The sequence below is a fragment of the Mesoplodon densirostris genome, chromosome 4, assembly GCF_025265405.1.
Source record: "Mesoplodon densirostris isolate mMesDen1 chromosome 4, mMesDen1 primary haplotype, whole genome shotgun sequence".
Taxonomy (NCBI): domain Eukaryota; kingdom Metazoa; phylum Chordata; class Mammalia; order Artiodactyla; family Ziphiidae; genus Mesoplodon; species Mesoplodon densirostris.
The window spans coordinates 84,901,843-84,927,905 of record NC_082664.1 but is presented as its reverse complement, the minus strand read 5'-3'; positions in this window follow the sequence as shown (position 1 = coordinate 84,927,905).

Sequence of the window (26,063 nt, the reverse complement as noted above, 5' to 3'; positions counted from 1 at the left end):
GGGATCACTGTCCTTATATCTTTTCTGACTCTGTTTATTAGTTGCCATCACCATCATTTTGGGAAATGTTTAGTTCTTAACTATTAAATATTAAGGGAGAGAAGTCAAAAGGGACAGCCTGTCTTCCCCTCTCTTCTTCCTTCTTTCCCTTCCTTACTCACTTCTTTTTTCCCTCTGTCCTTCCAAAACAATGATATTAACTCTTATTTCCCTGTAGTTTCATGTCACAATCTTGGGTTTAGACAAGGAAACTGGATGTCACGTTTATCAGCAAAGAAATAATTTCTTTTCAGGGCAATATTCCTGACTCATCTGATAGAAAGTTAAAAACAAGTGAAAAGATACTGTCTTCTCAAAAAAAAAAAAAAAAAAAAAAAAAAAGATACTGTCTTCTCAATACTGTGAAATTTCCCTTAGGTCCTGCATACCTTGTATGGAGTGGAATACTGGATACAATAGATTTTGGAGATCCCAGCTCCTCTCTCATTTGTGGGTATAGGCTGGAGAGTGAGTCTGTTGGATTTCTCAAGCACTTTTCTAATGACATCAGGAATTTCAAAGGTGCACAGGATGTGCGTGTGTGCACACACCCAGCCACACAACACACCCTTTTACTTGAATAACCCAGGCTTCCTGGAAGAGGGAAGAGAAAAGCGGATTTAGAGATTCAGATCCATTTGCCCATGCACTCTATGAACATAGACAGATAAATTCCTCACATCACTTTGAAGAATCCTGTTTTGTTCATCCTGCTGTGTAATATGAGGATTCTGTTGAATAGGATCTCCAAGTGTCTTCATGCTAAACTTCTCTTTCTTAGTTGTCCTCTTTATAGAGAGAGTTCAACCAACTTAAATATTTACGAGGATTATTTTACAGTGAGAGGTGGTCAGGGTCTGTCTTATCAGGTCCATGGGTAGTTATTGCTTCCTGGCTATGACATACCTTAGGCAGCCTGCCATCATTTAGAGGTTCCATCTGACCCTGTGATGTGAGGCAGAGGACACTGAGCTGGGAGCTGGAGACCCATGGCTCTGCCATTAGCCTGTGGTGCCAGCGACTATGTTCTCCTCACTGAGACTTAGTTTCTTCTACTGTTTGCAGTGTCCTTCCCTTCCAATCCACCCCCGTCCAACTGCCAGAGTAATTTTTCTGAAACATAGCCAGAATCATGTAACATCTTTGTTTTAGTAGCTACCTATAGCCTAAAAAAAAAGTGTCTTTAAATCCTGGTTGTGACCCTGAATCAAATCACAGCTTCTGAGCGTGGAACCTGGGAATCTAAATTTACTTAAAAACATCTTTTAACCCCCTGAACTCCTGCCTCCCAAAGATATTCAAATCCCTTCACAATCTGGCTACAGATTCCCATTCTAGCTGCATAGCCTTCAGAGTCCTACTGAGCTTTTTTTATGTTTGTTTGTCTTTACATCTTTATTGGAGGATAATTGCTTTACAATGCTGCGTTAGTTTCTGCTTTATAACAAAGTGAATCAGTTATACATATACATATGTTCCCATATCTCTTCCCTCTTGAGTCTCCCTCCCTCTCACCCTCCCTATCCCACCCCTCTAGGTGGTCACAAAGCACCGAGCTGATCTCCCTGTGCTATGCAGCTGCTTCCCACTAGCTATCTATTTTACGTTTTGTAGTGGATATATGTCCATGCCACTCTCTCGCTTTGTCACAGCTTACCCTTCCCCCTCCTCATATCCTCAAGTCCATTCTCAAGCAACCTGTTCTTGGACCCCTCCATGTGCTTGACTGAGCCCTGACACCCTTCACCATGAGTGAACCCCAACCACTGACCAGCTGATGCTTCTGCAGGGCTTCCCAGCCTCCCAGACGGAGAGTAGGAAATCTCTTCCTGCATCACTAGAGCACTTTGTATTCACAATCTTATTATAAATGGTATTGTACTTTAACAGACTTATTCATTTTTTATGTCTAGTTCCCTTAAAAGAATGGGATGTACTCGAGAGTAAAAACAATATCTTAAACAATTTTCTGCACCTTGCACCCTGCCCCAACATTGTCACTAGTTGCATACTAATTGTTTTAATATTACAATTGCAGCCTTCACCATGTGTAAGTCCTCCCTCATTACTCTTCTTTTTAATAATTTTTTTAGTTACCACATATTTTTTTTCAAATGAACTTCATATTCATTTAAAAAATTTAGTAATAATAACAACAGCAGCAGCAGCAAAGAACATTTCAAAGCAATAAGAACAAGAAGAATAAGAAAAACTTGGCAGGGTTTGGATGGAATTGTGTAATATTTATAGATCAGCTTATAAATAATTGGCATTATTTGACATTTTTTTCCATCTATGAATATTGCATGCTTATGCATGTATTCAATACTCCTTTTATTTCCTTCAATAATTAACAGTTTCTTTTTTTTAAGTATAGATACTTTAAATTTCTTGATGCATTTATTCTTAATTTATTACTATTTTTTTAGTGCATTTTTCTCTTTTATGCTGGGGTGCTGTTGCAGTTGTTCTATCTTGCAATTGGTCACCTTCAGGAAATCTTATGGTCTCTAATGGTCTCTCAGTTAGTCTCGTGAATTTTACAAATGAATAATCACACCTTTTGCTAAGAATGTTTTATCTCCTTTCTAATATTAATATCTCATTTTACAATAGTTTTTTTGTCTAGTTATATAGACCACAGCTTCTGTAATGATGTAAAATGATGGTAGTGGTGGCAGGCATTATTGTCTTATTCCTGACCTTGAGGGGAGTGCCTCAACTATTTGAGCCCCGTGTATGAAGCTGATTACTTGTTATCAGTAGATATAATTGTTATTTTAGTGAAATGTTTTTTCCAACTTCACTATGACTTTTTTAAATGAAGGAATGAAAGTTACATTTTTTCAAATGTCCTTCAGACATCTCTTGAGATGGCCATCTGTTTTCCTTTGGTCTCTTAGTGAATTATACTAATACAATTCCTAATACTGAATGATTTTTGTACTCTTGCAATAAAACTTACTTAGCCATTTTGGATTATTCCTTTAATACTTAGCTCGATCATATTGACACACATTGTATTTACAACCTCTGTGTATCATACAGGATATTAATATGTGTATTGTGTATGTGTAGTGTGTGTGTGTGTGTATGTGTGTGTGTTGACTTTGTCAGGTTTTGGATATCAGGCTTCTACCAACTTCTTGAAATTAATTAGAAAGTTTTCCAGCTTTTAAAATTCTCTGAAACGATCCAGAAAACCAGGAATTATATACATCTAGGGCTGGTGATTTTTTAAATGGTATTCTTTTTATCTTTTTGTCTTTCCAATTTCAATTAGCATATGAATTGAATATGTCTGATGAGTCCATTTTTTCCATTTAAGTGTTCTAGAAAATCTTCTATTACATTGACACTTACATGTATTAGCATCAAGTTATATGAGTATTCCCTTATAATATTAATATCTTTCTTAGCTATACTTGTATTCCTTTTCTCTTTCCTAAAGTTGTTTATTAACATTTTCTCCCATTTTCTGCTCAGCTTATTTATTTTCAGTCTTTCTTGTTTAATATTTAAGGCATTTCTAAAACCACAGTTTTTCTTTGAATAAACTTTGGCTGCACACTATGCATTTTCATATGTAGTTTTGTCAATATCATTATTTTTTTCCTAAAAACTCTACAACTGCAAATTTGATTTCCTTTTTGACCCAAGAGTTTTTCAGAGAAGTGTCTTATCAGCTCCTTTCTAACACTGACCCTTTTCCTGCAGTAAAATGAAAGGCACGGGGAGGGCATTTTAGCAGCAGGAGAGATAGAGGGAAGTCTAGACTGAGACAGTGCTGATGCAGACAGTGCGGGTGAAGTGCTTGATAAGCAGTTTGGGGATTCCTCAGAGAAGGATGTAAAAACATAGGGCAGTGGATGCTAAAAGGTAACTTGGGTGAGAATTAAAAGCAAACTTTGAGATTTAATCAACGGTGGGCCGTGGTTCTGGCTTCTGTGCCATTGTGATTGATGGATGTAGTCTATCTCTTGTTGGACCATCTTTTCTCTGGGCTTAGTGGTTGATGAGTGCTGCTGGGGACATCAAGAATTGTACCAAAAACATCCCCATCTCTGAGTGTATAGTAGCTGCTTGGGAGGCCAGCATGACAAGGCGAGGTGCATATGCCACCTGGGAAATAGGGGCCTTAACTGTACCTTCCTTCTTTTCCCATCTTCAGGGACTTGCTCTCAGGAACTATGAAAGGGGGCTCCTCCCTAGAAGTGGCAAAAGGTGGAAAATCTGGATGATAAATTTTTCTCTCTCTTTCTTTGAATCCATATTACCTTTATTTAAAGTTATATTCTTTTTTCCCAGTTTTATTGTGATATATTTGACCTAACGTGTTAATTGAAGGTGCACAACATAATGACTTGCTAATATATACACATATTGTGAAATGATTGCCACAAGACGTTTAGTAAACATCCATCACCTCACATAGTTACAAATATTCTTTCTTGTGATGAGAACTTTTAAGATTTACTCTCTTAAACAACTATCAAATATACAGTATTGTTAACTCTAGTCACCGTGCTGTACATTATATCCCTAGGATTTATTTATCTTATAACTGGAAATATGTACCTTTTGACCACTTTCACTCATTTCCACCATCAAACATACCTTGTTCTCTGTTTCTGTGAGTTTTGTTTTTTTAGATTCCACCTATAAGTGAGATCATGCAGTGTCTGTCTTTCTCTGTCTGACTTTTTCACTTAGCATAACACTCTCAAAGTCCATCTATGTTGTCACAAATGGCAGGACTTCCTTCCTTTTTATGGCTGAATAATATTTCATAATATATATACATATATAATTAAACATAATATATATGTATATAATTCTTTATCCATTCATCCATCAGTAGACACTTAGATTGCTTCCATGTCTTGGCTATTGTAAATAATGCTGCAGTGAACATAGAGAGGCAGATATCTTTTCGATTTAGTGTTTTTGTTTCCTTCTAATAAATACCCAGGAGTGGAATTGCTGGATCGTATGGTAGTTCTATTTTAAATTTTTTGAGCAACCTCCATTCTGTTTTCCACAGTGGCTGCACCAATTTACATTCCCACCACAGTGCACAAGGGTTCCCTTTTCTCCACATCCTTGCCAACACTTGCTATCTCTTGTCTTTTTGATAATAGCCATTCTAACAGGTGTAAGATGATAGCTTCTTGTGGTTTTGATTTGCATTTTCCTGATGATTAGTGACGTCGAGCACATTTTCATGTACTTGTTGGCCATCTGTATGTCTTCTTTGGCGAAATGTGTATTCAGTTCCTCTGCCCATTTTTAAATCGGATTGTTTTCTGTCTCTTTTCTGCTTGGACGGCAACAGAAGCACCAGTACCTTTTGCCACAAATGACAGCAACTCCCTTTGGCAAAGATGGACTTCAGTTTTTGGATTTTTTTCATGTTTTTTCTTTTTGGTATGGCTTAAGCACTGCCTGTGTATGTCTTGACAAGTAAACCTTCAAAATGACAAGCAGTGGCTTGGAGGAGGCCTGAAATAAATGGGACGTGGTGTTGACCTGTACCCCTTTCTTCATCACAGGTGTCAGCATTCATTTTTTCCTTTCTCTCATCTGGGGCAGGCTTGCTGAGTACTGGGTGTGGGGGTCATGCCTGCCCACCTCTTTCCTGTTGTTTTCCATTTACTGGGTGGATGGGCTCTCAAAGAGTTCTGGCTGAGGCAGTAGCCATGCTCTTACCCTGCGTGATGGCTTTGGAAGTGAGCGGCCTGGTTGTTCTGCCTTGTGTTGGCACCCTGTATTACAGACTCACAGCAGGATGCCGTATGAAGGCTGGCAGCCCTCGCCAGACCCGGCCTGGATTTTAGCTATCAGGTCATGTCCTCTGGTATGAAACCAGCCTAAGAACTATAAGAATTTTGAGACAAACTCTATGGGGGTAGAAGTGTGGGGAAAATCATTCTCTTCTTTGTAAGGTATTTTCTCCAAATATGATGGTGCTTCCTTTGTTCCCTTAGAGAATTTGTCATTGCCTCTCTAAGTTCACAACTGCCCTCAAGAAATGATTTGTTTAGACTCACCCATCCTGAGGCAATGTTTCTTCACTGTAGAAGAAAATGCTAGTTGTCTCTTGATTCTAGTCCTTCAATCACTAGATTGCTTGAATTTTATCTGGGGCCCTGACTTCCCAAAAGAAAAAACTACACTTGTCTGGCCTCAGCTGTCTCTTCTCCTTTCCCACCCTCCATCCCACAGAACTGAATGCAGATGTACTGGGTGCCATGTTGGGTCTTATAAAGGAGGACAACTGAGTAGGGATGACAGAGCAACAAGACAGAAGGAGCCTGGGTCTCAGACTATGAGGGGCTTCTGTATCAGCCCAGCTTATGCTTAGTCTTTGTGGTGTGGGTTCTGTTCTAGCAGCTGAGCCTGATCCTTACGAAAGTGGCCATGGACATGGGTTGATGGAGTCTTAGTGGCGAAGCAGCACCTGTTCTGTCAGAGGGACTCAATAAAGGCAGGTGTTGGTCTTCACACCACTGCACCAAGGGAGCTCCCCACGTACCTGACCACGCCTGTGCTCCTAGGTTTTTTTCACACTCTACAATGTCTTTCCATGGGAGTTTTCTGCTCCTGAGCCTCCTTCAAGGCTCACCCAACATAATACATGCAGGCAGGCACGAGTTCACCTCCCTTTCTGAGCAAAAATTTTGAGCTGTCCTTTAAAACTATGTTCTGTATATTGACTTTAGAATTGGTAATAATCTCTTTCCTTGAGTATAAAAATCAAATGTTCTGTCTCTATAAAAAGCAGCTGTAATTTTAAGTACTTCCCTGGCATGAGATATATCAGGTTTTGATAAATAACAAGAGACCACCCTTTGAAATAAGTTGTGTGAAACAGTTTTGGGCCTAGGTTGGCAAACTATTACTGAAAGAGCCAGATAGTAAATGTTTGAGGCTTTGCGGGGCCCATAGGGGCTCTGTTGAAACCACTCAGCTCTGTTGTGGCAGAGTGAAAACAGCCACAGACAATACATGAATGAATGGCCGGGGCTTTGTGCCAGCAAAACTTTATTTACAAACACATTTGGCAGACTGGATGAGGCCTTGTGGACTGTAGTTTGCTGACCTCTGACTTAGGGGCTTTTAAAACTATTCCCTTTTAATGATTTTACTGTTAAATTAGGAGGGGTGTCTACCAACAGGCAAACTCCCCATAAAGGCCCTATGCTATAAATGCTCACTGATACCAACAAGGGAAGGGCCAAAGCTTGTGCTAGGAGTCTTGGCTCCTAGGTGTTGTGGAAATATTTTGGAGGAAAGTAGGTTTATTTAAGACAACACAACCTGAATTATAAGTTTCTTTCTTTCTTACAGAACTCCATTTAAAAATTTTAAATCTTACTTCCAGCAGCTCTGTGGAAGATACTGAGCCTGGGAGAGGGTTCAAAGATGTGTGCGTCTTCTTTGCATTCATAGTCACAATTTTAGTATATGCCTTCCAAAATAGGAACTCAAGGATTATTTTCTTGGCCCTTTTCCCAACAAGGGAAGAACCAGAGGTGATTAGGCATTTTTCTGCTTTCATTTTTATTTAGCAAATCTTGACAGGAACGAGGCACACCCATTGAGAATTTAGCAAAAACGGAAAATCGTGCCATAATATTGGGGGATTTATGGACGTGCTTTCTGAGGTACTTTTGTAGTAAAGCGTCCCTGTGGTTTTGGAATGAGGAATGAGATGTTTATTTTCCTCTTGGAAATGTGTGCCCATGCTTTGATTTCAGTTCCTTTAAATTCAACAAGTCTTCATTGAATACTTTCTATGTGTTCATTCCCTATAGGTTGAAAGGGGGAAAAAATGGGACATGGATCCAGGTGTTTCCTCAGGGAAAGGAGGCTCATGGGTTTTGGTTTGATGTCTTATTCCCACTGTTTGCATAGACCAGCATCCTAATGTAGGATGTCATGGGTTTTTTACCCTGTTGTTTTACTTCCACATGAGATGAGAAAATTTGTAACTTTTGTCTTCTCAGTGCATCCAAATAGTTGGGACTCTTCTGGGCATCCCTCTTCTTTCAGATATGTCTTGGGAGCGTGTGGTTTTTTAAAACTTAATTTTGTCACAGGCTCCATCAGAGAAGCATTACTCTGTGTGCTACTGAAGGGGTCCAGGATCACCTCATCAAACTTCTGCTTCAGACCCAGAGAAAAGAGAGTATGTGGACACAAGATAACCCCCTCTGCAAACAGGGTGCCCTTTGAAAGTGAACATAGCAAATATTCGAGGTGCTTTCCTTCCCACCTTTCCTTTCCCAAGCCATATATGGTAGAGGAGCTTTGCTACTTTCAGTAAATGGAATTCTTTGATGTAGGAGACTGAACTGGGCTGCTTTTGGCCTGTGGTAGGAGGGAGTTAGAGAAAGGGGAATGAAAGTTCATGGAGGAAGCTGTAGTCTTTAGATCAAGCTGAGATGTGACCCTCAGAGCTTGCCAAGTCCATGAGGTAACACAAGTTGCCTTTAGACAGCTTTTCAACGGCCTCTCTGTGGCCTTGAGTCCCAGGCCTTAGTGAGACGCTTTCTGATGTGAACTGAGAGGGTCAGCTCCCACAGCAGGGACCTGCCCTATCCACATAGGAGGCTAACCAGTGGCATCTTCCAAGTAGAGACTTGGGGAATGGAAACGTACACACAAAACTCTTAGCCCAATGCCCTGGCTACCTAGATCTGATAATTGGCTTTTTTCCCTCCAATAAAGAGGAATGCTGACTTATTTTTTAAGTTTCCACTCCTACAGAATCCACTGGGGCAAGGTAAACTATCTTTTCCTACCTAATTTGCAAGCTTCCAGCCCTCCCTGAGTCCTGCTAAAATATCTCAAAATGTGTCCAGCTGATTCTGAAACTCTGAAAATGACCGTTGCTTTCTCTGACCCAAACTCTTGTTTATTTAATCCTCTTAAAAGTCAGAATGGTTGCCAGCCAAACCATAGTTTTTGTTTGATTTTATGTTTTTGTATTCTCCCAGGGACACTAGCAACATCAGTTTTAAAAGGGGCCATGTTTATGGTTATTGTGTAGTCGGCTTACTTTTCTAGTTCTCAGGCAATGATCTAAGACTGTTGTGTTTGAGTTCCCAACACGACTGAGAATGTTGACATTTTAAAGTCCCTCTCAATATTCTCTCTCTCTCTCTCTCTCATCTCTCACACACACACGCACCAACACCCACACCCACACACTCCATTCTGAAGAAAAAGACTTTGCTTTTGAAAAAGAGCTTTAGTTTTTATTTTGCCTTTTTATCACTAGCATATTTTTAAGGAATTTTCTCTTTTGGACTTTAAAATTAGTTTCTGAAGGCTAGAAGTTTATGGTAACATGTTGATGGCCAGTCAGGATGCTTGGGAGAAGTTTTGGGTCAACAACCAGCATGCTTTTTCCCAGGCCTCTTGAGTTTGCAACACAGGTTAAAAAAGTCTTCTGAGTCCTGGTTTCATTTTCTCAGGAAAGTTTCAGGGGGAAAAACAAAGACTTTGATATCGGAAGGCCTCAGGCTAAAATTCTCACATTCTCTCTTGTAAACTTGGAAAAGTTACTCGATTTCTCTAAATCTCAATTTCCTCATCTGCAAAATGCAGATAAAACCAACCTGAGATCCTTCTGTAGATTCAGTGTGCTCATGTCTATAAAGTGGCCAGCCCAGTGTCTGATGTTTAAGTGCCTGAGAGGTGTTTGCTTGCTCTTCCCTGCCTCCTTCCCTCCCTGTCTCCTAGCTCCCCTGCTTGTCGCTATGAGGACTATGGCCAAGCTAGCCCATCACTCTGTAGTGGCTCCTGTGAATGAAGGGAAGATGTTGAAACTTGGCATATGAGGTTACATGGTCAACCAAGGTAGGGAGAGAGAATTCTTCCTGGACATGCTGAAGGCAGGAAAGGCAAACTCACTGTTACCGAGCTCTCTTATACACCAGGCACCCTTAGGCCTTTCATTTGTATATTCATTCATCCCAGGAATCAACTGGGAGACACTACCACATGGGCTGGTTTAGCTGGATGGGACATGGCTGCTGAACACAGAACAAGAATTAAGGGCAACATCCGTTTCTGCTGATGTGGTGAGCACTATGGGATGTACATAGCAGGTCACCTATCTGAGGGGCCACCTGTTCTCTGTTGACACTCCTTACTGGAATGGTAGGAGAAATGACAACACACACAATGTTCTCTGGAGGCAGGAGGCCTGATTATAGTAACTTTAGTCATTCTCTCTGAACAGTCAGTGCAGTGTGAACATACTTGAGGGCAGACCCAGTGGGTGAGTATAGTACTGGGTGGGTTTTTTTTTTTTTTTTTTTTTTTTTTTTGCGGTACGCGGGCCTCTCACTGTTGTGGTCTCTCCCATTGCGGAGCACAGGCTCCGGACGCATAGGCTCAGTGGCCATGGCTCACGGGCCCAGCCGCTCCGCTGCATGTGGGATCTTCTTGGACCAGGGCATGAACCCGTGTCCCCTGCATCGGCAGGCAGACTCTCAACCATGGCGCCACCAGGGAAGCCCCCTGGGTGGTTTTTTTTAAAATAGTGCTGAACACATCGTTGGCATTAAAAAGAGTTATGTTGAATAAAGAAAATAAGTCTCCTCTCCCCAGTGCTGATAACCTCTTCTACCAAAGACCTTTAACACAATGCATGCTTTCTTTTCATATTTGTTTTCACTCTTCAAAGGCAGGAAGGTATCCGCTAGTAGACCATCAGCCACTGTGCTGAGAAGTATTCTGAGAGGAGTTTATACAGAAGATCTGGCCCATATTTGCCCAACTAGATAGTTTTTCGCTAAGGTCCCCTTCATACTTCTTGACCTTTGAACTATAACTTCAATGATTGTGGATATTGGCCTAAATTGTCTCAGCTTGCTTATTTATATGGAAGCATAATCAATAGCCCAACACACCACAGGCCCCGCCTTAAAATAAGTGGAGCCATTCAAGAGAAAGTAAGCTGGAATCAAGCGAAGACTTGCTGAAAACTGAAGGGTGTCACCATAGCACCAGCAGCATATGAGTGAAGGTCACCAATGCTCAAGGCTCTTGGCTACCTCATCGCTTTGATATTGATGTAGAGGCTAAGAATGTTGATTAAACTAACAGACTCAAAACAAAAAATCTTATAATGCAGGATCCTATTAAATACTTCAACAGAGCTTATGAAAGATCTCCACAGTGCTGACTCTATTCATGGAAAGGTACACATGAAATGACTTGCTTTCTTTGTGTAGATGATTACTGAAGAAGATGTTGGACATGGGGGACTCTTTGTGACCAGGAAACTATAGTCCTCTGAGAGGACTCTGGCAGAGGGCACTGTGGAGAGGAGGAGGTATTCCTCGGACACCCTTTTGAAGAGCCAGAAGGGAGAGGGAGGTTTGAGGAGGGCTGAGCGGGAGAGGGCAGGATGGTGGAGACTTACTGAGCTGATACACATCATGGGGGGAAGGCAAGGAGAAACCAGGCTGCAGTGAGGTGAGCCCCTGAAAGCCATTTTTTCAGGCTTTTCCCCAAGGAAGGAATCATGCCCTGCGAGGTAGACTAATGGGAGATGCTTTAGGTTTAATGCAGGACATTTCAAGAACCTCTTGACTTGCTTGCCTGTATCCAACTTGTCAGTGATTATTCTGTGCCCAAGGCACCATGATAGATACTGGAGTTATGAAAAGTATGCGTGAGACTGTCCCCACCTTCGTAGAGACAATGACATCTCCGAGGGGACCAGACCTACACAGAGAAGTGCACAATCTTATTTGCTGAATAATGGAACTTTATGGAAAGATGGTTCGTGCAGCATACACCACGGGGAAGGTGAATCAGAGTGCCAAAACCATAGTCTGATTCACTGCTTGACAATCTTTTTCTCTAACAATGAGCTGTTTTTCAAATGTAAATACATTTCACATTTCTCTGAAATGACCAAAGATCGCTTTTGTTTTCAAAAGGGAAATGTACAGCACAGCCAGGGAGCTGGCTTCTAGGTTTCTTTTTTCCCCTGGTCATAAAGGCAACAGTAGAATAAGACCAAAGAGGGCTCTGTGCTTAGAGATGCCACATGACGTGAGCAGCGGGAGCCACATCAAACTCTTGGGCAGCTTATGGAGACACTCAGACATCTCTTGCCTGGGCTGAACTGGTGTGAATTATTCTCTGGGTGCTTTTCCCCTTGAACTTTCCCTCTTGTTAACATAGCCTTTTATGGACAATCTCATGTATTTACTCATTTATTTATTCAGCACATATTTTGACCCCCAACTGTGTGTGAGGCACAGCATAAGGTACTGGGTATCCAAGGATATACAGGCCCAAACAGCCCTGCCCTCAAAGAGCCTAAAATCTAGTGAGGGAGACATTATTAGTTAAATAATAATTGCACTCATTGTTTTTTTATGTAATATTGCTTCCTAAAAATTACAATTAGGCCAATTATAAGGTAATTTACAAAGTTTACAACTATTGACTATGGAGTGGTCATTTTCCAAAAGCCACACACACATCATAATTTAATTATAGTGCCAATGAGAGCTAGGTGGGCAAAGTACAGGGTGTGATGAGAATGTATAATGGTCACGTCCCCTAGCCTGTGAGGGCTGGGGAAAGCTTTCCTGAGGAAGTGGCTTTTACTGTAAGACCTGAAGAATGAATAAAATTGGCCAGGGGAAGAGGAAGTAGAGATGAAGATTAGAAAGTGGTCCAGGCAGAGGGAACAGGATGAACAAAGGCCCTGGGGTCTTTGAAACTAGTCCCTGTCTTGATTTGTAAAGCCTTCCAGGGGTCCTCCAAACTGGTCCCCTTATCCTTTTCAAACAGAGAGAGTTCAAAGTGCCTTCAGTTGCTTACTTTATGTGCCATCAACCCATTCCCAGCTCCCCCCCCCGCCCCGCTTCCCTGTCTCCCCTACTCTCAGCCCTCTGCCCGTAATGTCCAGTCATCCAAGAGAACCTGCGTGCTATACTGCCTCTCCCTTGACCCTGGTCAGCAAGCTTTGGTAGGAGACATATGTGTCTAGACAAACGATTGGTCTTTGTGAAAGGAAGTCTTCCAGGTCTGAGTCAACCTGACCCAAAGCCAAGAAAGAGATGATAAGGCTGATGGAAAAGATCTCCTTAATGAACATAAAAAACAGCCCAGAGGTGAAGACACACAATAGTTTTGGGGTTTTCTGAGACTGCTGTCCCCAGACAGGCTCTCCAAAGCACTCAGGGATAAGAGGTAGGAAGGCTATGTCATTTCCTCTCTGCTACTTGTATTTTAACATTTTCCTGCCTCTCACACTAATCGCTATTTCCCACACCAACTCTCCAAGCAGTCACCTTTTAGCTTTCGGGGGTAAATATTATTCCTCTTAAGTGGGATAAATGTCTAGGTGACATTTACAGGACCAGAGATTATTCAGTCAGCTTTCCTGGTGGTACCCTTTTTTAATCCTTTCAACCTCAGTGTGTTCATTTATAAAATGGTTGGAAAGATGAGCCTATGATGTCACCGTGAGGATTGAGAGTTTAAACAATGGATTATTAATGTTACAGAATGTTGGATATTAAAGAGGAAAATTCCCTTATTTCCAAGTAACCCCAGGTGGCCATTACCCACAGTGGAGGAGTTGTCATCTTATGTGCAGATAAGGGACCTCACTTCAGGGGACCACCAATGTAATAGTAATCTTGCAGTTTTTTTTTCTTCCCAGAAATAAGAGATATAAACAAGGTTTAATTAGTAGCCAAGAGACATACTTTGTTCTCAGTTTGAATGAGAAAAGATTTAAAAATAAATCCACATCTAACCTTTTTAAAATACACTATGATGTACGAAGCCCCTTCAGTATATAAGCATACCTCAGAGATACTTTGAGTTTAAGTTCCAGACCGCTGCAATAAAGTGAATATCACAATAAAGCAAGTCACATGAATTTTTTGGGTTCCCAGTGCAGGTAAAAGTTGTATTTATACTATACTGTAGTCTATTAAGTGTGCAATAGTATTATATCTAAAAAAACAATGTACATACCTTAATTTTAAAAAATGTGCTCGGGACTTCCCTGGCGGTCCAGTGGCTGAGACTTTGCCTTCCAATGCAGGGAGTGTGGGTTTGATCCCTGGTCGAGGAGCTAAGATCCCACATGCCTCGTGGCCAAAAAACCAAAACATAAAACAGAAGCAGTATTGTAACAAATTCCATAAAGACTTTAAAAATGGTCCACATCAAAAAATCTTAAAGAAAAAAATAATGTGCTTGGAAAAATGGTACCGATAGACTTGCTTGATTCAGGGTTGTCTCAAACCTTCAGTTTATAAAAACCACAGTATTAGTGAAGTGCAGTGAAACACAGAGTTAGTGCTCAAATGTCATTGGTACCCACATCCTGCATACAGGATGGACTCTTGTTTTGGGGTTATTTGCTTATTTTACTCTATGATTACTTATTATTTATCATCTGCATCCCCACTCACACCCCACATTAGAATGTAAGCTCCAGATGGGCAGTTACATCATCTCTGTTGCCTACGACAGTGCCTGGAACATGGTAGATATAAAGAAATATTTGTTTAATAAATAGCTTTAATCAAATAAATGTGTTGCTGCTAAAGCAGAGAGATGGAAGCCCTCAGAAAGCTAAAAGAAAATTTAGCCTCTTAAAATATGGGATATGTCAAAACCATGAGTGGCCCAGGGTCACCATAGTGGTCTCAGTACCCTGTGCTCTGGCATCCTGTCTTGAAGCCCAGCCTCTCCACACCTCCAGGGCTGATCTTGGAGCCAGGGCACAGGGAGCTGGGCTGACCACAGAGCAAAGGAAAAGCAGCTCCTGATCCAACATACAGAGGATCCATCTTTTCTCCCCCTGGGTCTTGAGGATCACAGTATTCCGAACTGGATAAACTTATGTTTTGACAATGAAGATGGGTAGCTGTGCTAAGGCTCCCCTCAGCATGTGGTTGTGGATGCTCTTTGCCCCAAAGCAGAAATTGGTCAGAATCCTCGGTTTAGAATAGAGACAGAAAAGGTAGATTTTTCCTGTGTCTGTTTGCATACGAGAAAACCCACCTCTGTGTGAGCTTCCAAAATGCCTTCTACTCTGACACAATTCTGTTTGGAGGATAAGCGTCAATGGGGCAGGATGCATGGACAGCATTTCGCAGAAAACACACTGCAGATTCACTGTCTTTGTCAAAGGTGGCGGCACGTGTGAAAACCGTGACGACACATGTGGCAGGCTTTGGCAGTTGCTTAAAAATAGCTGAGGGTTTGGTTAACCGCAGGAAAGCCAGGGTGGGGGGTGGTCCCTCCCCTCTCATGTTCCTTCCCAGATGATTCAGGGTGGTCCTGAACTCGTCAGAGAGCCAGATCTCTGCAGGCCACCTGTTGCCAAGTAACAAGAATCATTTGACACAAGTCACGCGAGTCAAGGACCGTGGCTCGAGAAGGCATGGCAGGGAGGTGGAGCCTCTAGGACTCAAGGAAGCTGCCGCAGCCTCATGTGCACAGGCTGATGCTAGAGCTTTGTCCCTGGTGATCCAAAGAGGCATATGGTTGACAGATGCTATTTACGGCCAGGACCAAACCAACTCAAAGAAGCAAAATTCCGTGTAGTACAGTGAGAAAGAAAATATTTGAAAACACCAGCAATTACCAGGCTCACGCCACTTACACATTTGTGTTTGGGGTTCACTTCTGAAATTCACTTTTCCCCGTGCGCTGGTGAGTGTGAGAAATGGAAGTGAGCTTGGGTCACTTTGACCTCGTCTGCCGCAATGTGAGCAACTTTGACAGCATGATTTGTAGTGTGGTTAATAGAGAGAAGGTCTCTGCCCCACCCCATACCCTTGAAATGCAAGCTTCTGGAGGGCGCCAGCTTGATGAGTCTCTTTTAGGTCTCACCCACCCCGCTCCTCCCGGTATCCCTCTCCGTACCCCGTCCACACACACTTTGTCCAGCACAGCACTGGGTATTTTCCATGTTTGGTGAATGTTTGCTGAACTGAAAAGCCTTTTTTGTTTGTTTGTTTGTTACCATTTTTACTTGTCTTCTGCTGTCGCTGCTCTGTATCTTGTGTTTTTATAGGGGAGTTTTTCTCCCCTTCTCCTCCTATGTGTGCACGTGGCACATGGAGCTGACCTTCTGTTCAGGGTGGTCCCAAGCTTGGATTTAGGAGGTACTTTCATGAGAGGAGTTATTGGCACTAGCCATGGAGAGGGACGAGAACAAAGACAGAGGGGCTGGGGTCCTGATCCCAAGAGTGTGGACGCTGCTCTCCGGGTTGTGGTCCTTCAAGCAGACGTTCCCCACAGTCCTTCCTCCGACTCCACCGGCATCTTTGGCGGCCCGGTCAGCCTGCAGGAGTGGAAAGAACAGGACCAGAATCGGGATCCCCAGGGCCTAGCTGGGGCTCTGCTCTGTGACTGTGCAAGCCCCATCACATCTTTGGGGTTCAACTTCTTCAACTATAAAAGGAAGGCATGTTGATGACCATAGGGTCATCAAAGGGGTTGATGACCATGATGGTACTTGGTAGCTCAGTACCAAGTCTATCATCCCCTATCCAGTACTATGCTCCCTCCTTGGATGAGTGTCTGCCTGCCCGAAGACCTCTGGCACAGTGACCTCCTGCAACAACTGTGGTGACTTTTAGAATTGTGTGGCACCTAACACAATTCTCTTCCTCTTGTGTCTCTCAGGCAAGATCCAAGTTTACAAATGTAGGGGCTTGGGGTTGGGAGAGGATCTGGGGGGTGGGAAGAGAGGCTTACGCAGCATGATGTGCCCTTCCGGTGGGAAGAGATGTCACCCAGCAGAACAGCTTTCAGAATTCTCAGGGCTGCCCTCTTTCAGCTTCAGAATCTGGATGTACAGAATCTGACTGGGGCCTGTGGTGCTGGCATGAATCAGACTGATGTACGAGATGGCAATTCATAGGAACAACAAAGTAGAGACTTTGAATCCACATGACTGTTTCCTCTTGTTAGGCTTAGAAAAATAAGTCCAAGGGGATTTAAAATAATACAGCCTTACCAATGCAGACTCTAATTCTGTGCGTGACCATGATTTGTAATTTTATTTCAATATGTCCATCAGGGTCTTCTGCAGTTGGTATTTCCCCAGGGACTGGTCAGTCCACCCCATGCTCTCCTCCTTCCAACTGCCCTATCTTCCTCCATCTGACAAATGGAAATTCAGTTGAGGGTGAAGACCCTTTTCTCTGGACCTCACCCTATTCACCTGGGGGGGGGGGTAAATAAAATTCCTTCACTCCAAGACTCTTGTTGTGAGTAGTTTACTCAAAGCCTGCAAGGCAGTTGGCTGTGATCCAGGGCTTTAATCCACCCATTTTGACTAGTAAGGACCATTGCCAAGAAGCACCCATGATCTGAGATATTTCAATGCCAATGCAGAATGGCTCATCAGAGAACCCATGTGGATGGCTGGATCAGGTACACGTGTGCAGAAAGGCTTAGTGCTCATTCTCCTCCTCCAGCAGCATTCCTGGCTCACCAAGAGAGGGAATGTGCATTGTCACTGAATTGTGAGTGAGGGGATGAATGTGCAGTGGCGTGGCGGGGAGGGTGGGGTTCCTGTCCAAGGTAAGAGTCATTCTAGGTACTGCTTTCCAAATTAAGTACCATGAAGCTTGGCATTTGATTCCATAATTCTCTTTGCTCCATTAGGACACCTGGCAGGGATGTAGTGAATGATCGTCTTATTTGGAGTTGATTAATTCCATAAGCCTCAGTTTACAAATGTTTGCAACAAAGAGCAAGCAGATAAAAGTGAGAATTGACAGATGGAGGATCAATCCTTTGATGTCAAGGACCAAACAGCCAAGTCCTTGTGAGTGACTTTCCAAATTAGCCCTGCCATGCCTGGTGGAGCTGGGCACTGGGCCTTTAGAGAGGACCACTGGCCTGTTTTGCAGGTCCCCACCCAGGCCTGACTCATATCCAATCTCTGGAGACCTATTGGAAAGTTCAGACTTGGCAATCACTTAGACATAAGGTTGGGGTCTGTTTTAGACTCCTCTGGAAGTCAAGGTGGGTTTCTTGGTTTATAAAATATTAACTTTTTAGAGAAATGAGAAGTTATGCAACTTTAACATACACACACACACACACACACACACACACACAATCTGGAAACTATATCTAGGTTGGCAGAAGAAACTCGCTGTCTCATCTTTGAGGTGTGGTCTGTCTCTACATCTGGAGGTTTTTAATTTCTTGCAAGGAATTCTTGTTAGGTGCTTGAAAAAGCCGTCTGTTCATTTTGTTTGTGCCTCATCTTCCCATCTAGACAAGAGCCTTCTTGAAGAACAGTGATTTTATCAGATGTTAATTTGCATGCTCCATTGTACTGAGCACAATGCTTGCCAGAAATGGTGCTCCCTGATGTTTGAATTGATGCACAATAAACCTGCTGTTTCTCAGCATCCCAGTGGGTCCAGGCAGATGCACGAAATGGATGACTAGAAGACACCTTTGACACTCTGTGTGAGTTGAATTCCCTGGGAAGCAGATGCTGAGATAGAGTTAGAAGTGCAGGAGGTCTAGGGAGTGGAGGGATAATGCCTGTAAAAGACATAAGTGGGGAGGAACAGGATTGGGCAGGGAAAGCATTCTGAGACCAGTGCAGATCTCACATCTGTGAAAGGAAACGTGGGGGAGGCAGGATGCAGCAAGGGGAGTCTCAAACTACAACGTAGATCTGACAGAGTCTTGGAAAATCCAAAAGGGAGTTCCCTAGAAAGAGATGGCCATTGCAGGAGTCCCGTATTGGGCAGAAAGGAGCAGACCTTGGTATCCCTGCCGTGTGCCATCGTGGCTGAGGGTTGCCTGTGCCATGCTCCTTCCCTTCATGGCCTCCGTACTCACTGTTCTTTTTGAAATGGTTCCCACCCATTCTCTGTCCCAATTCCCCAATCCTAATTAACTCCTATCCATCCTTCAGACCTCAGCTGAAAAAGCTTCCATAGGGAAGAACTTCCTGGCTCAGAGTCCTAGGTGGGTTCTTTAAATATACATTATCAGACCCTCTGTTTCTTTTGCATCTGACAACTTAACTTGGTTTGTTAATTTGTGTCAATTATAATGATAATTTCATTAATACCTATCTTTTTCTGTAGTCTGCAAGCTTCCCGAGAGGAATGATTGCATCCCTTATTGGTTTCCATTTTTTTAATCTAAGGCCTGGCTCACTGTTGGTACCCAAAAAATAGTCACTAAAAGCCAAATAAGTTTAAAGATATCTTAAAGTTGTTACAGAGGCCACTCACACTGACAAGAATGCTGAGTCATTTAAGATGTGAGAACTTGGGCCAGTTTCTCAAACTCTCTGAGCCTCAATTTCCTAATGTGAAAATGTGGGTATTAATAGCCCATATGTTTGGGGATTTTTGTAAGTAGTAGATAAGATAATTTAGGTAAAGTGCTTAGGAGGGTGTCTGACATACAATAAGTGCTAATTAAAATGTTGGATTTGTTTCTATCCATATAATTTGTGAGGAATAGGGATTACGTGGAAGGATGATTATGAGGCAGAAAATAGAACCTATGAGAAAAGGTAAAAATGATGGAATCAGTGTGTCTGGAACAAGAAAGATGAAGGATTATGAAATGCCACATCGAGAATAGAGGGAGTCTGCAGGACATTACAAGGGGCTATAGATTTCCATCTTCACTCAATATGGGATGTGAGAAAATTTTGATAAATATCAACATGTTAGATATGTCAGCTGTTAGGGACCCAAGTTTAATGCTGTCTCCCTCTCATTTCTATCTACTGTCATGATGATTTGGTCACAGTTACTCTACTTGTTGGTATCTCTGTGTTGCAAGAGGTTTATAACATGTCACTAAAAACTGAAATCAGTGTTTCAGGGCAACGTAGTGGTTTCTATTCAGGCACAGGCAGCCAACGGCACATCCCGTCTTTGTGTGTTTTCTGTTTCATGTGTTCTCCAGATGAGCAATTAACATTTCAATGTGCATTTCAGTGCTTTTTAAAGAGGAGGAAATGTAAGACATTGGAACATACTTGTGACATGAGTTCTCTGATATAATTAAAATTTGAGATGGGTGAACTCTTACCTAGGACTTAGATTTCTGCAGCCTGAAACTTATTTCATTTTTGCCCATTTATTTCAGTTATGTATTTAGTTAATATATGCTGTATTTACTTTTTTGCATTTAAGTATTTAATATTTCTATCCAAATATGTGTGTACTTATTAATTATTCAGATATTTAGTGAATATTTATTAAACATCTTCCAGGTGGAAGGGGTAATGCAAGAATTCGGGGAAGAACTGGAGGTGTTCATTCTGATCGGAGAGTGAAAAATCTAGAGCACAGATAATTCCTCGTTTGATTAAGTGTTATTTAGCATTTGCTCTATTCCAGGCACCGTTCTAGGCACTGGTGATACGGCCTTCAAAAAATACGGTCCTTTCTTGGAGACTACAGTATATAATTCCAGATTATATGTGGTAAATTTCATAAAAGAGGACTACCAAAGCACTCTTCAAATTTAGAAAAGAAAGAGCACATCCATCCAGGAATCTTTCAAGGAGGAGGTGGGCCTTAGAGAAAAGATAGGCATCTGCCAGCAGACTAAAAGGCCTGGGGCTCTCCAGGTGGAGAGAGGACATAGAGGGGATAAGACTCTGATTCTCAATTCCACCAAGAAATTCTCTGATGCTAGCTGAGTATCCTACAGTTCAACTCAATTCTGACACTGTCGACCTGGAGGTAACATCAGACCCCACAGGTTAAGGGCTCAATCTCACAAGACTGCCCCCACTTCAGATGCCAAAAGCAAGTCCAGGTTGTTACCTGTGCTTCTGACCAACCGGCTATAAATCAGAGGTTCCCCTGAGCCCTTCCTTGGGTTTGATTAATTTGCTAGAATGGCTCACCGAACTCAGGACACCCTTTTACTCACTAGATTACCAAGGATATTGGTAATCCTTGGTATTTATTACGAAGGATATTAAACGATACGAAGCAACAGCCAGATGAAAGAATACATAGGGTGAGGTGTGAAGCAAATGAACTTCTGTCCTGTGAGGTTTGGGCCCAGCATGGTGACACATGGAGGTGTTCTGTTTCCCCAACCTGGAAGCTGTCTGAACCCTGTCCTTTTTTGGTTTTTATGGAGGCTTCATTACACAGTCATGACTAAGTCATTGGCCATTGGCTATTGATTCAACCTCTAGCTACCTCCCCCCCCCACCCAGAAGTCACTGGGGAGGGACTGAAAATTCCAACCTCTAATCACAAGGTTGGGTCCCCTGGCAACCAAACCCCATCCTCAGGTGTTTTCCAAGAGTCGCCTCATTAACATAACAAAAGACAGCTTTATAGTTCTTTTCACTTGGAAAATTCCAAGAGTTTTTAGAGCCCTGTGCCAGGAGTGAAATGGAAGACCATGTGTGTGGGTGTGTGTGTATATATATAAAATTATATATCACAGGAAGCTGGAGGGTTTGAACACATGAGCCACATCTAGGAGATTGCAAGTCATCTATTAAAGAGTTGACTGCAAAAAAAAAATAAAAAAATAATAAAAAAAAAAAAGTGGAGAGAAAGCTACAGAGCAGTCTCTCATCCTCTGCACTCCTGACATAGGCTAGATAAATTTTTGTTGTAGGGGGCTGTCTTGGGCATCACTGACTGTTTAGCAGCAGATGCCAGTAAAATGCCCCCGCCAGTTGTGACAAACAGAAATGTCTGCAGACATGGCCAAATCCGCCTCCCACCCTTGAGGACCACCATAGTCCAGTGAGATCAGGTTGTGGGGGAACTTAACTACCGCAGTAGGAAGGACTGATTTCAAGTAGATATCAAGGGCCCAACAATATCAACTAAAGAATTAAGTTGTTGGATTTATGTATCAGATTGAAATCAGGAGATATTGAAAGGGTGGGTGTGGGGAGGTTATTGAAGAAGAGCTGGTAATAAGGGATTAACAAAGTCATGAAAGGAAGAAAAAAGAAAAGAAGATGGTAGAAATTATGTTGTCTACATTTCCTCAGTTGTTTCCAAGTCTTTTACATCTGTTGTTTGTTTGATTTATTCTTCTGATTGTTGAATGCTGAATGCTAAAATTTGCTCTTTTTGTAAAAAATTATTTATTTATTTTTGGCTGCGTTGGGTCTTCGTTGCTGGGCACGGGATTTTCTCTAGTTGTGTTGAGTGGGGGCTAGTCTTCGTTGCAGTGCATGGGCTTCCCATTGTGGTGACTTCTCTTGTTGTGGAGCACGGGCTCTAGGTGTGTGGGCTTAAGTAGTTGTGGCTCGCGGGCTTAGTAGTTGTGGCTTGTGGGCTGTAGAGTGCAGGCTCAGTAGTTGTGACGCACTGGCTTAGTTGCTCCGCAGCATGTGGGATCTTCCCAGATCAGGGATCGAATCTATGTCCCCTGCACTGGCAGGTGGATTCGTTATCACTGTGCCACCAGGGAAGTCCCTAAAATTTGCTCTTTGAGGAGAGATACTACACAATAAAGGTTATAAAGGTAACCTCAAATCATTTTTTTATTGTAGGTGGAGCAGGTTTCTTAAGCAGGAAGTCCCTAAAATTTGCTCTTTGAGGAGAGATACTACACAATAAAGGTTATAAAGGTAACCTCAAATCATTTTTTTATTGTAGGTGGAGCAGGTTTCTTAAGGGACACTTCTGCCTTGGAGAAGTGAAGGACAGAAAATTGTATAACCATCGGGGTTGTCTTGAGATTATAGGAAATTGAAGAGCAAGTGATTCAGTCCCTTCTGGGCACCCTGGTGGTGGTTCCAGGCTGGCAAGAGCTGAAAAGATGTGTTTATCTTTCCAACTGTAAATTCAGCCATTTTTATAGAAAATTTGGGAAGGGCAACTCTACATCCATTCCATAGTATGTGGGGTCAGTGTGTATGCATGCGTGTGTGTGTGTGTGTGTGTGTGTGTGTGTGTGTGTGTTTCCTTCCTCCAGCCTTACACCAGTAGGGCTCGAACTTACTGTGTGTGCCCCTTTCAGGGTTCTCTGTTTCAGAGTGGTTGCAAGCAGGAAATATGGAAACCTGGTCGTTTCCAAGACCCGTACTTCTGCTGATATACTGTAAGATGTTGGGCAAACCACTTAACCTCTCTGTGCCCTTGCTTTAGGTCACTGAGAATGAGGAAGCATGATTGATTCCATGAAACATTTAAGTTTCAAAATTGGTTGTGTTCAAAGAGATTGAGTGTCCTGGCTACTTGGCTCTCCCTTAGTTAATCTCACATTTCTAAGTCATGATCAAACTTTGGATTGTGGTGGAGTCAACAGACAATTAGTGCCTCTCTGTGAATTTACCACAAATCTGATCTTGAACCTGGACACGAAGGTCCAAATCTTAGCCTTTAAGATGCTTTCTCAAGTCCTTCTCGAGGCTCTGTTAGTGTGGAACAAAGTGCAAGATGCTAGGAAAAAAAGAAAACACCTGAACAACCTGGAGGGTAGGACCAATATTGAGAAATAAGACAATGGATCTCTGGACTTAAGAGCAACTTGATTTGTCTTATACTTTTTGAGGGGTTTTAACTCAACATATACTGATTAAGTGCTTCCTAGCTGCCAAGACCTGGGCAATCAGCAGAAAACAAAAAGCACATGAAGTTCCTATTGTCATGGATATTACTTCTAGTGGGAGGAGACAGAAAATAAACAAACAAATATTTGTGGGGGTTTTGGTTGGGATAGGTGATAAAAATAAATTATGGTAGAGGAGAAAGGATGGGGAGATTTAATATTTTAGATAGGGTGGTTCGAGGATGCATTTCTGATAAGGTGATATTTGAGCAGCAACCGGAAGGCAGTGGGAGAAGGAAGCTCACAGCCATGGAGGAAGGGCACCCCAGGCAGAGGGGAACAGCCATAGGAAGATTTTGAGGAGGAGGGAGACTGGTGTATTTGCAGATCACAGGAGAGCCTTTGCTTGAGGCTCAGACTCTGACCTTGAACAGGCTGAGGAACATCCTGTGATTCTGGGTTACAAGCAAAGGGGCCCAGCTATTCTGCTGTCCCTTTCTGCTTTTTCCATTCCCTACTCGGAAATGTGCAAAAACACCAGTTGCCCTATAGCCCACTGGAGAAAGCCGGATTGTGGTTCTAGGTAGGTCATCCAATTTGAAATGAGAAATTCATGGAGAAAATTCTTGGAATGATGTAGCTTTGTACTTACTGGAATGGAAGCCAATACAAATGGATTGGGGGTGAAGAACTGGCGACTGAAAGAAATTTGAGACTTATGGATACCATCTGTGAATATCAGCACCAAGACCCTGTGAGGCTTTGGAGGGTCCATGGACTCCAGAGAAAGTTGACAGTAAATAACACGTGCCTCCAAGTCTATGATGTTTAACTTCCTCTTAGACCAGGGGGACCATATCTTCACTTACTAGCACCTCTCACTGCATAGAGCACAGTACTAGGCAAATCATCAGCACATATTCAATGATTATTGAATGAATGTGTTGTAATTGCATCATATACCCAGGAATCTTGGGAAGCTGGGAGAATCTTTGGGGAGTTTCAGGTTCTGGCTTTTGCTTGTTAAAGTATGACTTTGCTTTAAGGCCAATATGAAAAATATCTTCTAAACTCATGTCAGGATGAACTCAGTAAGCATAAACCAAACATTTACTATAAACTGAGATTTTGTTCTGAAGGAGATTTGTTACCAGAGCTGTAGTAGCCACAGGATTCCGGTCTCATATTAACAGTGACTTTTTGATGACCACATCCATGAAACATCTGTATACTTGCCAAAATTGAGAAACACATTAGAGAACATGGTTTACTCCTATGCTTGTATAGCCTGTAAGATCTCACTATCTGGTGGAATATTCCAGCTGCCTTTCTCGGAAGATGAATATATTTTACATTTATCTATCTCTCTTGGAAGATCTCAAGTGAAGGGGGTTCCACAAAAACACTTGGAAAAAGTCTAAGAAATTACTAGCTCTTCTTTATTTTCCTTAATTCTTGTTGCTACCATTACACTACCATCATCATCATTATCATCATCATCACTACTGCTATTTTGATTTTTTAATTGTTTATAGTGACCTTTAGTTCTTTTTCTTCCAGATATGTTACTGAATATCCTTTGCCATAGGGTAAGTTAATGGATTGCTAGTTTTGTTTCAAGGAAGATTAATGATTCAAATTTTTGTTTATAGGAGTAATAGTCCATACAGTCATACAGAACTGATACTACAATTCTCTACCGTTCTGCAAAAGTAACATTGCATCTGTTTGCCATTGTCTGAAATCTCTTATATGTTTTGTGACCTTGGGCATGCTACTTAGCCTTTCTGAACCTCATTTTTGGTTCAGTCATGTAAAATGGGGAAAATAATAGTAACCGTGTCAGAGTTGTTCTTAAAATCGCCTAAGATGATACTTGCATACCTCCAAGTCCTGTGCCTGGCACAATTTGAGGTTCAATAATCAAGATCTGGAATTGTTAGCTATGATAATAAATAGAACTGGGAAAAAAAGAGAAACTGTAAGATACAGTATACCAACATTAATTACACTGCTTAAACGTGCATGAATTCAAAGAGCTCCTAAGTAGATAAGGTCTGCAGAAATAAGATTGATCTCCACATGTTTGGATGAGTGCAGGCTAAGTAGCTTAAAAAAATTTTTTTTTAAGCCTTCTAAACACTCCTCACATCTGATATCCTGGTTACTCATTTAGCCTTCCCTTAGCATTATCACCCAGGTTTTGGTTTTTAAACTCTACATAAGGAGGAATGATCTCTGCAAGTATAATTAGAAGGTTGTACTGGATAATTTAAAGACCTCACTTAACTCTGAGATTCCATGACCCTCAACCCTCATGTGGTACTATTCGTTGGTTTATTGAATCATCCCTATCATTGTACCCATTTTATAGAAGAGCACACTGATATGTAGAGGTAAAACAGTCTCTCAGTTTAAGTTCACACACTTCATAGGTGGTATTCACACTCAGATTTACGTGACAACAATGTTGG